Source organism: Peromyscus leucopus, chromosome 15 (assembly GCF_004664715.2).
Source record: "Peromyscus leucopus breed LL Stock chromosome 15, UCI_PerLeu_2.1, whole genome shotgun sequence".
Lineage (NCBI taxonomy): Eukaryota > Metazoa > Chordata > Mammalia > Rodentia > Cricetidae > Peromyscus > Peromyscus leucopus.
Window position 1 is genome coordinate 52,452,493 of NC_051076.1, and position 12,746 is coordinate 52,465,238.

Consider the following 12,746-nt stretch of genomic DNA (forward strand, 5'->3'; position numbering starts at 1 on the left):
TCATGAGAGGAAAGAAGAATTCTACATTATCAGGGGTCTGCTCTACAAAACCGAAGATGCACCTTCTTCAGTGTCCCCAAGTCACAAGTCTGTGACTTGACCTCTGTGACCCCTAACGCTTTCGTCTGTTGCTCTCTGAAGTACGCTCATGGCATTGCTCTCCTCAAATGAAGTGGAGGTCTCAGAGACCAACGAGGAAGACAGCTCTGAAGTGGGTTCCTTTATTTTCATGAAGAATTAAGCTGAAGCTGTGTAGCTGTCCATTTGGATAGGGAACGCAATGGCTGGAGAAAGGCCACACCCTACGGATGAAAGGGCAGTGAAGGAACCTGGATCTTTCATGACAGGAAAATCTATCAATTCCTCCACAAACTATTCCCTGACCTTTTAAAGACATAAAGCAAGCGTCTGATTTTAGAAGCCTTTTATGTACATCTTCTTTACATGCACACATGTCTGTGTGCTTCCCAGTCTAACTAATGCAAATTCCATTATTTGTAAAATAAACATAACTTGACAGGTCCGCGATTTCCCCCTCCACTCACTCCCCTGCAGCTGCCCCCACCACTCAGCTCTGTTTTCAGCTGTTTGTTCTGAGTGCGCCATCTGCATGTGCTTCTTGGCGCCCAGGTAGCTGTCAGGAAGCAGATATACTTGCCCCACTTCCGCCCTCCCTGCCGAGACTCCCACTCAAGCAATTTCACAAACAGGTTTTAGAAATTCTGCTGCAGGAGCTGGGCTGACTACAGATGAGCTCTTCACTTGAGCCAAACCTATCCAAAGGCAGGCATGGTTGAGCACGCCTGTAACCCTAGCACTCCAGAAACAGATGGAGGAGGTTGCTTTAAAGTCCGAGGCCAGCCTGGTCTAGGTCCACCCTGCCTCAGCAAGTAGACAAATAATTTGCACAGTAATCCCCAAAATAAAAGGTAGTAATTTTAAAAAACTTCACTAGATGGCGCCAAACTGAAAGAAACCATGTAGAGAGCCTCGCGGGGAAGCCTAGATTAATTTGCCTTCATTAATAGTCTTTTGAGACAAAACCAAACAAACAAAAAACAAGCAAACAAATGAAAACCTGCTATAATTGAGCTAATTTCACAGTTTTAGTTTCAGTGCTGGAGAGCAAACCCAAGTCATTGCACATGCTAGTCACAGGCTCTGCCCCAAAGCTGCATCAATAGCCCCTGAGTTTTTGAACCAGAGTCTCGATGTGCTGCTTAAGCCGGCCGTGAACTCACTATTCTGTCTCAGCCTCCTGAGTGCTGGGACTACAGATTGGACCACCGAGCCCACACACAATTTTTAAATAAAGTGCTGGTTGTGTTTTATTGCTTTGTAGGTATTTGCACTTACTTCCCGTTTGAATCTGTTGCAAAAGGTACCCTGGGATACTGGAAATAAAAAATCTTAAGGTCCCAAGATCAAAGGGAAGGTATTGATGAGTGGTAAGGGCACCACAACTTCTGGATGGAGCGTATATGAGCCTCCTTACTACAGAGCCCTCACCTATGAAACTCATGCCTGGATGGAGTCCCTTCCTGGTGCAAGACACAGCCAATTGGCAAATGTCACCCTGATAGCCCGGTGAGGTAGGTACATATGGTCACTATTCTACAGATGCGAGAGGCTGGGTTTCTCCCAATAACTCCCCTTGTACCTTATGTATCACCATGCCCAGGGGCATGGTCTGTACTCCTCATCCCTTCTGGGAACAGATGTTCTCACAGCCTGGCTGAAGGGTCAAATCTACACAGATGAAGATGTGTTAAAAACTGTTAGATTTTATGTTTTCTAATGGTGTGGCAGCTTCCAAGTGTGTGCTATCACATGCATGTCCTTTTTGATCTGGTCTGCTGGATGAAGGCTTTGTTTGGTTTTTATTTTCTGAGGTCCAGCCTTGCCCTGTAGCCCAAGCCGGTCAGAACTTGTGGCAATTCTCCTGTCTTAGCTTCCCAAATGTTGGAATTACAAGCGTGCCGCCGCCACACCCACTTGAAGGAGATCTTTGTGAGTTCAGTTGTGATTTCTTAATGAGGCAATCTAAGTCATTTAGCAGGACTGACAGTCATTTTTAAAGAAGCAATTATGTTAGGCAGTAATCCTTTTTAATACATAAATAAAGGAGCTCAGGGATTAGTAAATGTTACAGAATGTTCTTTTGCTCTTTGAATCATGCTGGTTTTATTCCAGGGAACACACACACACACACACACACACACACACACACACACACCTAGCGCTTTCCTCTGTTGTTCTCTGAAGTACACTCCCCAGGTCCTAGCCTCCTGCACCTCCACCCAGGGCTCATGGCATTGCTCTCCTCAAATGAAGTGGAGGTCTCAGAGACCAAAGAGGAAGACAGCTCTGAAGCGGGTTCCTTTATCTTCATGAAGAATTAAGCTGAAGCTGTGTAGCTGTCCATTTGGATAGGGACGCAATGGCTGGAGAAAAGCCACACCCTAGGGATGAAAGGGCAGTGAAGGAACCTGGATCTTTCATGACAGGAAAATCTGTATCAACGCCTCCACAACCTATTCCCTGACCTTTTAGAAACATAAGGCAAGCCCGGCTGTGGAGGGCTTTGATCCCAGCACTCCGGAAGTAGAGGTAGGTGGATCTCTGTGAGTTCGAGGCCAGGCTGGGCTACAGAGTGAGTTCCAGGAAAGGCTCTAACAGAGAAACCCTGTCTCAAAAAATGAAAAAATTTAAAAAAAAAAATTAAAAACCTAAAGCAAGAGCCTGATTTTAGAAGCCTTTTATGTACATCTTCTTGACATGCACACATGTCTGTGTGCTTCCCAGTCTAACTAATGCAAATTCCATTATTTACAAAATAAACATAACTTGACAGGTCCGCGATTTCCCCCTCCACTCACTCCCCTGCAACTGCGACAATATATGTGCATATGTATATACATTAAAAATATTATTCTTTTCTCATATATTACAGCCCAACTGCAGCTTCCCCTCCCTCCACTCCTCCCAGTCCCCCTAGCCCCCTCCGGCCCCCCCACTCCTGGCCAGATCCACTCCTCCTCTGTTTCCCTTCAGAAAAGAGCAGCTCTCCCAGGAATATCCACTGAACCCGGCACAGCAAGTTACAGTAAGATTAGGCACAAACCCTCATATCAAGGCTGTCTGCGGCAGCTCAGTGGAGGAAGAGGGTCCCCAAACAGGCAAACAAGTCAGAAACAGTCCCCACTCCCCCTGGTAGGAGTCCTACAAGAAGACTAAGCTACACAACCGCAATATATACATAGAGGGCCTAGCCCAGACCCACTCAGGCTCCACGATTGTTGCTTCAGTCTCTGTGAGTTCCTATGAGCCCTGGTTAGTTGATTCTGTGAGCCATGTTCTCGTGATGTGCTCGACCCTTCTGACTCCTACAATCCTTCCCCTGCTTCTTCCCTGGGGTTCCCCTGGCTCTGCCTAATGTTCGGCTGTGGGTCTCTGCATCTGCTCCCATCAGTTGCTGAATGAAGCCTCTCTGATGATGATTGCATTAGGCTCTGATCTGTGAGGATAGCAGAATATTGTTCGAAGTCATTTCATTGACTTTTTCTTGGGGGGGGGGGGGGGGGCTGGTCATGTTTGGTTCTATCCTAGTCTCTGAGCTATCCAGGCAGTGTCAGGCGCAGACTCCCTCTTGTGGCGTGGGCCTCAAGTTGGACCAGTCACAGCTTGGCCTCTCCCACAAGTCCTGCACCACCCTTTTGATGTTGTTTGTTTGAATGTTTGTTTCCCAAGACAGGATTTCCTCTGTGCAGCCCTGGCTGCTTTCATGGAACTCGCTCTGTAGACCAGGCTGGCCTTGAACTCGGAGATCTGCCTGCCTCTGCCTCCAACGTGCTGGGATTAAAGACCCGTGCCACCACTCCCTGGCAATTAGTAAGATTTAAAAAGGATGGTCAGCCCCAAAACTTAGTGGGCAACATCTTTTTTTATGTAAAGGAAACTCTGAGTCTTCCATGAGCTCCTATAGGAAGGACAGTTGGATTTTTAAGATTTTGTTCTTTGTGTATGGAGGTGTGCAATGACGGTGCGGTCTTGGGCCTCTATGTGTGTGTCGGGGGATCAAAGGACAACTGTGTGGACTCACTTCTCTCTCTCCTTGCACCTGCGTCACCGTCAGTGACACCTTGCATGAGCCGCAGGTGTCGTTACCCATTGAGCCACCTCTCCAGCCCCAGAGCAAGGGTGTCTGAGGAGCAGCTGTGAACTTCCAGCGGGCGTCTTCTGCTGTGCTTTTCAAACATGTCCGGGATCGCGTCTGACATCCTGCGGAAGATGTTGCTGACTCTTCCAATGAGAAGTGTCATCGTTGGCTCCGGTGGCGGGGGAAACACCTCGAGTCCCTTTCCTGGTCAACAGATGTTAAAGGAAGCTTCGGATGACTTCAATACGGGCATGAGGTGTGGGTAAACCATTCAGCTGCCCCTTAAATAGTTGGTGACCTAACTTCTTTCTTTGTAAAACTCAATCCTTGTCTAGAATGTCTGAAAGTGCTTACGGCAATGACACACATTTTATTGCGTTTATCATCACGGTTGGGATGGTTATGTTCATATGTCCGTTTTCTCATTTAAGACATAGCATGAAGGGGCCTCTGTCCAGCAGCTTCTCCCCCCACTAGCAGTTATAAAAGGACAGCTGCCAAGTAAGAAGCCACCTGCATTTCAAGAACTGGGCACATCCTGTCAGCTTTGCAGAGGGGAAAACTGGATGCTTCTTCAACCTTCCAGTTTCGTGAATAACTCCACAGCCGTCGTCCAAAAGCCTTTACCCATTTACAGAGGTGTTTTTTTTTTTTCTTTTTTTAAAAATCCAGACCATAGTCAGTCAGTTCTCTGACTCGCCCGGACAAGAAAGAAGTCCCCATGGAACAGTCCGAGGCACACAGAGGGCTCAGTGTTCTCTCTGCGCTCCCGCTCCTCAGTCTCCTCCAGCACACAAAGATGAATGCGGGATGGCACTTCTGTCTTGGGTGGCGAACAGCGTGGTCAGAAGCCACGGTGGAGGTTTCGATGAACTACTGTGTGGCTTTCTCTCAATTCACGTATTACAGACAAGGAATCCGTCTGTTCCCTGCGGCGTCCAGTCCTCCCAGCTGTGTTTCTGGGGAGTTATTAATTAAGTGTCACAAGCACTCACTGAGCTCAAACTGTCCCTCTGAGAAACAGCTGACCTGAGGAGCTTGGGTCACGTTCCTGAGAGAGGAAAATGGAACCAGCACATGGCACCCCACACCTTTCAAGAGAGGAGAGCACACTGTTTCCCTGGAAATCGACTCTGTTCTTTGAAAGTGTAGAGCCAGGCTGTCCACGAAAACCTGAGCTATAAGCTCACAGCATCTGTATTAAGAAAAAGAAAGAGCCGGGGCGGTGGTGGCACATGCCTTTAATCTCAGCACTTGGGAGGCAGAGGCAGGTGGATCTCTGTGAGTTCGAGACCAGCCTGGGCTACAGAGCAAGTTCCAGGACAGGCTCCAAAGCTACACAGAGAAACCCTGTCTCAAAAAATCAAACCAAAACAAAAACAAAAGAAAGAAAAAAAAAAAAGAAAAAAAGAGAGCAGTCCACTCTAAAACATGATTTAACCCAGTAGATCAGAAACATCATCTCAATGCATGATCAACGTGCATTTCTTCTCCTCTGTCGCTCTTGTTGCGTGTGAGATAAAAACCAGATCAGTGACATGGGTTCTCAATGTGTGTAGCCAACCTTAAGACAACTGGAGTCCAACAGCAGGGCCGGGGCAGAATTCCAGTTGCCAGGGTCCCTCTGACTCACGCGTCTTGGTCTGCTTCTTACTCCTCTGTCCAGGCTTTGGCTGGCCTTGGCTGTTGGAGATCTGTCTGTGATGTAAAGCTACTTGGGATATCATGAAGTTAGAGCCCACCATGATTCTATAATAACCAGATCTCAGATACCTGGCTGGGCTCAAGTTAATGTTAAGTTCAGAATCATTCCACACCCACACCAGGCATGGTGACCCATGCCTGTACAGTTGGGACCTTGAGGCACGAGGATCAGAGTTCTAGGTTGAAGCCAGCCTGGGCTGTCTGAGACTCTCCATTTCCTTTTACTCTCAGTTTAAATCCCGTGCTGTCCCTGTAACTAATCCAAAAGCCTTGTATCAAAACATACACCAGCGACAAGTGACAAATTTGTACCACAGTGAAGACAAAAGCATAGAGAGAATTATGGGACCTCTATCCAGTATTGAGGAGCCTCAAGCCACAGAATGATTCTTCTACACTGCCATCAGGAAAATGGCGGGAAACGCCTGTTTAAAGTACTGCAGCCAGGCATGGGGCACACAGCTCCAATCCCAGCTGGATAGGCAGAGGCAGGAGGGGTTGAAGTTTGAAGTCAACCAGAGCTACAGAGTGGGTTAGAAGCTTGTCTGGGCTACAGAGGGAGACCTAGTCTCAAAAAAGCAGACGAATAAACAAACAATCACATCCTGTTTCTGTGCCCTACAGCAAACCCATCTTTCCTCTCTTGTTCTCTCTTTGCTGGATGCTATTTCTGGGTGGCAAGCCTGGGAATGCACGAAGGTGCTAAATGAGATGCAACCATTTACAGGGACACCAGCACTTCCCTCGTTCCATAGAAAGCTCCCGCTGGCAGCCAGACTCGAAGGTATCGTCCTCCAGCCCTTAGGGCTCCTTCCTCATTAGTTCCTGCAATTCTATCTATTAAAGCACCATTTGAATGTGCTATGAATTCTACCTTAATGCTTGACCGTACTCTTTGTGAGACTGGATTTCATTAGCCTCCTCTCTTCCCATTTTCCTAAACTGTTTAAATCTTTAGTGATCCGGCCGGTTCCTGGAATGTGGCAACTGATACGCTTTCATCACAGCTCCATCTGTAAACGTAGCTTCCTCCCGAGGACACAATGGGCCGATTCTCTCTTTGTGTGAAAGGTGCTAATATGGGACAGAAGAGAGGCACAGAGAGGACACCCGGGCTTCTCTGAGGGGTCGCTATGACCTGAGGGTAGGGGTGGGGCCTGGCCCCGCCCGGCTCTTCCTGGCTCTGGCTACTCTTGGAGTTGTGAGGAGGGAGGGACTTTTCAGATTCATAGATAGTTTTCTCCGAAGTCCAGCCTCTCCCCTGCTGTATATGGGCATCGGCCCTGGCTGGAGTTTCGTTTCTGTTCCCAGTACTAGGAAAGAGGAAGGTTTTCACCGCAGATTGAAATGGGTGGTGATGCAGGGATTCTCTCCCTTCTCCTGTTCTCCGAGCTGTCCATGACCTGTTCTTCCTCAAGGAATTCTCCCGACTTCCATCACAGCTGATTTTGACCTGGCCACATGCTGGCAGTGGCCTGCTGCTGTGGGCTAATGCCTTGTAGATATGAAGGGGGTATTTTTCTGTTTCATCTCATGAGTTATTCAACATCATGGATTCTGCATTTATACATTCCTTTCAAATATTATAAACCCAGCTTCTCATCCAAACCTCTCTTTCTAAGAAAGGCCTCACTGCTTTGCTTTAAGCAGGCCTCCTGCTTCAGCCTCCTGCATAGCTGGGAGCACAGGACGGCCAGCCTTGCTTTTACTGACCATAAATTCATGATTTTCAAAAAGAAATTCAAGCCAGGCATGGTGTCTTACACCTGTAATGCCGGCACTCAAGAGACTGAGGCAGGAGGATCACTGCAAATTCAAGGCCTTCTTGGATTACACAGTGAATTTCAGGCCTTCTTTGGCTACAGAGTGAGACCTGGTTGAAAAAGAAAAAAAAAAGATGTACAATGTTATTTATAGTGTTTATTATGCTACTTCATACATCTTTCTTTCTTTCTTTCTTTTGGGTGGTGGTGGGGGGTGTTGAGACAGAATTTCTCTGTGTAGCCCTGGCAGTCCTAGAACTCTATAGACCAGGCTGGCCTTGAACTCAGAGATCCGACTGCCTCTGCTTCCTGAGTGCTGGGATTAAAGATATGCACCACCGCGGCTGGGCTTCATCGGTCCAACGCCTAAGTTTGTCTGTGTGTCTTATTTTATTCTAAGCCACGTTCTTTGTAAATACTTCTGAAGTATTCACTGGGAGCCGACACAGAAATAAAGCAGGCACACTGAGTCACAAAGCCCAAGTGTTTGGGCTCTGGTCCTAGCCCTCCTATAGGCCCTGGACACCCCCCCCCCCAGTTTTCTTTGGGGGAGAAGAAACCCTCCAGTCTACAGGTCTTGCTTCTAAAAAGTAAACGGTCCTGTCTTGGAGAAGAGAGAAGAAGAATGCTGTAGGCCCCGAGTAAGAAGCTTGGATCCTGTCCTATTAGAAGTCACCGCTGAGCACAGAGAAGTGCGTCCAAGGGGGAGTTAAAGTCCACAGAACCCTGGACCTGTCTTTGACCTCAGGCTCCCCGCCCCCTCCAGCTGAAGTCTGGGTCATGATGATTACCTGCTCAAACGACTCTTGCAAGGATGAAATGAGTCCAGTATGGGAAAGTGATTAGGATGCTTCCGATAGGCAGGGAAAGCTGGTGGTGGGTTTTTCACTGCTTCTGCTAAAGTGTAGAAGTCTGGTTTAATGTTTTTGTTCCTTAAAAAAAATTCACCAAAGGTGCTGGAGAGGTGGCTCAGCAGTTAAGAGCCTTTGCTGCTGCTCTTGCGGAGGATCGGGTTCAGTTCCAAGCACTCACCTGGTGGCTCACGACAGCCTGTCATCCCAGTTCCAGGGATCCAATGCCCTCTTCTGGACTCCATGGGCACTGTACCGTGTGCACATGTGTACATACATTCATACATGCAGTCAAAACCCTCATACATACATACATTCATACATGCAGTCAAAACCCTCATACATAGAAGATAAAAATAAAGTTTCATTAACTTGCTAAATAAACTTTAACGTCTAGAGGCCCTTTTCACTTACTGGAGACACAGTGCCTGTCATCTAGTTAGAAAGGAATCCCAAATCTATTATCGTAGAAGTAATTTAACCATCAGCTTTGCATCAGCCTTTAAATTGTGCAGCTAATAACCAGTCTATTTAAGAAAAGGCAATTAGCTTAGGCTCTTTGGGCCACTGCCGCCCCATTTGGATTGCACTGCTGTCGTCCCCCCCCCCCCCCCCCCCGTCTCTGCTAGTATTAAGAGTCGATCAGAAGCAACCCAGTCATCCTTCCACTCACATCGCCCTTGATTATCTCTTCACGACTCTCCCCGACTACACTACTTTTCAATTATTACGCCACCGCTTTCATCTTATTAAAAGCTTCGAGCGTGCCCATCTAAAACAACTGCTGGTTATTTCCATTATTAGGAATTTTATTAAGCCTACCGTTCTGTTTTCATAATTACCGATTTACACTTTGATGATTTGGAATGAAATTGTAATGAAATAGTATTTCCCCACCTCAGTGTGAACGTGACTCTGACATTGTTTTAACAGTTTGTAAAGCATTGTCTTTTTGTGAACGAGAATTCTGCTTCCCTCATACAATCAAAACACGATCAAACCATGATGCTCATGAAATCACGACGAACCTCCTTGTGTCCCTTATTGTCAAATGCCTGCCTTTTCCATGCACATCCACACCTGCCCGCAACCGCTGGGATTCCCCAGCATTCTGTGACTGCTCAGCAAGCCAGGCTGGGATGCAAATGTAAAAGGTGAAGAAGGTATCAGAACTATAACCCAGGGGCTCAGATCCTCCCGCCTGGGCCTCAGAGACTGTGACTATAGACAGGTATGCTCCACAGCGGTCATCCAGCCGTTAGATTTCTTAAGCACAGTGCTTGTTCTCAAGTTAAACTCAGAATGCATTGTTTAGAAACAGTCATATGCAAAGTGTTACACTTCCTTCCATCTGCTTACAGGGAGTCTCAGGCCAGGGAGGTCTGACTTCAGGGACCCCCCAACAAGCCAAACCTGGCCATTGGCCTCCAAAACCAAATGGCAATAGAGCTGGTGAAGAAAAGGGGAAATTGATTCATTACGGCCCTCTGTGGAAGTCACGGGGTCAACATGCCGGGCTGTCTCTAGGAGGTAACTGCCATGACTTTCAGACGAGGCAGGGAAGAACTGGAGCAGGGAGTGAAAGGCTGAGGTGTGGTGTCTGAGCTCTACCTCAGGCTGGGTCTGCCAGGCTCCGGGAACCCTTACCACTAAACAGGCAGTTCGGTCCCCATCATGAGACGACCTCTCCCTTCTCCGGGCACGCAGCTTGTTTCCTTCATGAGCTAACCTCTCCTGCGCAAGGGGCCAGTCTTATCATGGCTTGATCTGCCTGCAAGGCCCCACTATTCCTGGAACCCAAACTGCCTGCAGGAATGGCGTCATGTGGTGGCCTAGAACAGGATGTTGTAAAAGCCAGGACCATAATTAAGATGTCCCTGCAAGTCTTGAAAGTACCTTGGTTCTTCTTATCTTGGTGCCTCCATCCCTCAAGGTGAGGATTACCAGCTTCAGATGAACACTCCTTAAATGATTGGCGTGATTGGCGTGCCTACGTGCAGAGCTGAGGAACAATCTGACCCAGTTTTAAGGTAGGACAGGAGGCAGAAAACGAAGGCAGAGAAACCAAGCTCTATATTGCTTTAAATTACCCACTGGGCATCTGCAGGCCAAAGTGAAACAGCTTTTACTCTAAAAGGATTGAGAGAAAATTAAGTAACCATTTATCAATTAGCCAGCAAGAAATCTGTAGTGTTTTAAGACGACATCTTGAAGGCCTCCCAGCTCCCTCCTCCCTTAAGCTTGCCTTTCTTACTAGCCTCCCAAGAAGACTGCCTTTCAGGGAGAAGGGATGTTGAGACAGGTGTGGCTGTGTAGCCCTGACAGGCCTACAAATGCTTTGGCAACCACACTGACCTTGAACTTGAACATGCTACAATCCTCCTGCCTCAGCCTCCTGAGGGCTGGCATCACAGGCCAGAGCCTAGCCAAGCATACTTTATGAAAGACATTGTTTCCACTTAGGAATTTTCTGCATACAATATACTTGTGCATTAATGAAAATGATAAATGACTCCAATTATGTAAAATGTCTTAAGAATTGTAACTTTTATCCACCACCTAGTTTCCTTTCCCCTGCATGCTTTAATTAAGCGCAAGTGCTCCCAATTGCCCAACTCATGCATCACGGTGGCACCGTCAGTGGTAACATGCTCCTCCAGTTGGAGAACTGGCTCCGCTCCCAGTTCCTGACTCCCATCCAGCACTTCGGAGAACCTCTAATCCCAAGGTAAATATCCCCGGATTGGAAAGGGGAGAAGGGTGTGCAGCATTTCCTCTGTGGTTAAAGCTGCCCTTCTGTGAGCAGATTCCTCACTTCATCCATGACACATCAGTTCTCACTGCCAGCAGTTAATCAGTCCTGTTAGGCTCTCGGAAGTTCTGAGGAAGTTCTGCCCGAGCCTTGAGCGGTGGCGCTCGGGACTGTTGGAGCATGCTCAGCCGTGGCAGATGGTTGGAGCCGGGGAGCAGTGGGCGGAAAGCTGGAGGAGGGTGGATGAAGGAGGCATTGGGACAGCAGCCAGAGGAGCTCAGACTGGATGCTGTCAACAGGGGGAGGCTGACGCTTTCTGAGCAAGGAGACACCAGAGAAGGAGTTAGAGCAACCCTCTGAACACGCTGTGCTGCTCTGGCTTAGAAAGATATCGGGAGTAGAGCGGCCGATTCACCACTGCCAGAATCGCTGAGTTGGGAGGCAGTGGGGCCCAGGGTCTCAGTGGCAATGTGAAAGTGGCCATTTTGAAGGCAAACCAGACAGACCTTGGTGTCTAAGCTGATATGGAGATTCAAGGGACGGTGAGTCAGTGATGACATCATGGGTTAGGCTTGTCTGAGGGAGTGGGAGCAGCACCAGCAATGTGGAAGTCAGGAAGGGAGTCAGACTGCACAGCACAGCAGGAAGATGCCACATGTGGCTTCGGGCATGCTGCAGTGAGCCCCAAAGCTGAGGTGATCAATTGAAGGTTTAGTCAGGGCACAAGTCAAAGGGTGGGACTGGAAATAGTGTCTAAAAGTGAGCAGCACCCCGGTCTGAAAACGCAAATTCCAAAGTACTCCCAAACTGTAAGTTGACAAGAGGCCACAGATTGAAAATCCTACACCTGACTTCACAAGATGAATCTCCGTCAAAACACAAGCACTCGAAATTGTATAAGGTCACCTTCAAGCTGAGAAAGGCATGCATGAAACATAAGTGAACCGGTATCTCAACTTGGGTCTCACTCTCCAGACAGCATGTATGTGCCAATATTCAAAATCGCAAACTATCTGAACCCCTTCAGGTAAGGGACACCCAAGCAGTATAAAAGTTTCAAAATGTTGAATGCACCCCCAAATCCAATGGCCACACTGAATGCCCCCCAAATCCAACGGCCTCTCTATCTACACCTACCACTGAGCACTAGAGAGGAGTCTTCTTGGTCAACATGTTTCATCTTTATTTTATACTCCAAGAATTCTGAAGTAAGGTTGAGATATGGAATCAGGAAAGGAAGTATGAGCCACAGAAAATGGAGTTCTGAAAAGAAGAACCATAAAGCAAGCCTCATTTTATAGACAAGGAAAGCTAAAGACTGGGATAGTAATTAATTTACATTAATTGAAAAAAATTGACAAAGTTCTATAATTGGAAGCTAAGTATTCACAAGCGGTTTTACCAAGTTTCTTTTTTCTAAGATGCAAAGGGAAAAATAAAGGTAGGCGAAGTTGTCATAAACTCAAAATTCATTTTAAAGGTTGCTTTTGTCTCACGTCTTACTTGTCATCTGGTCC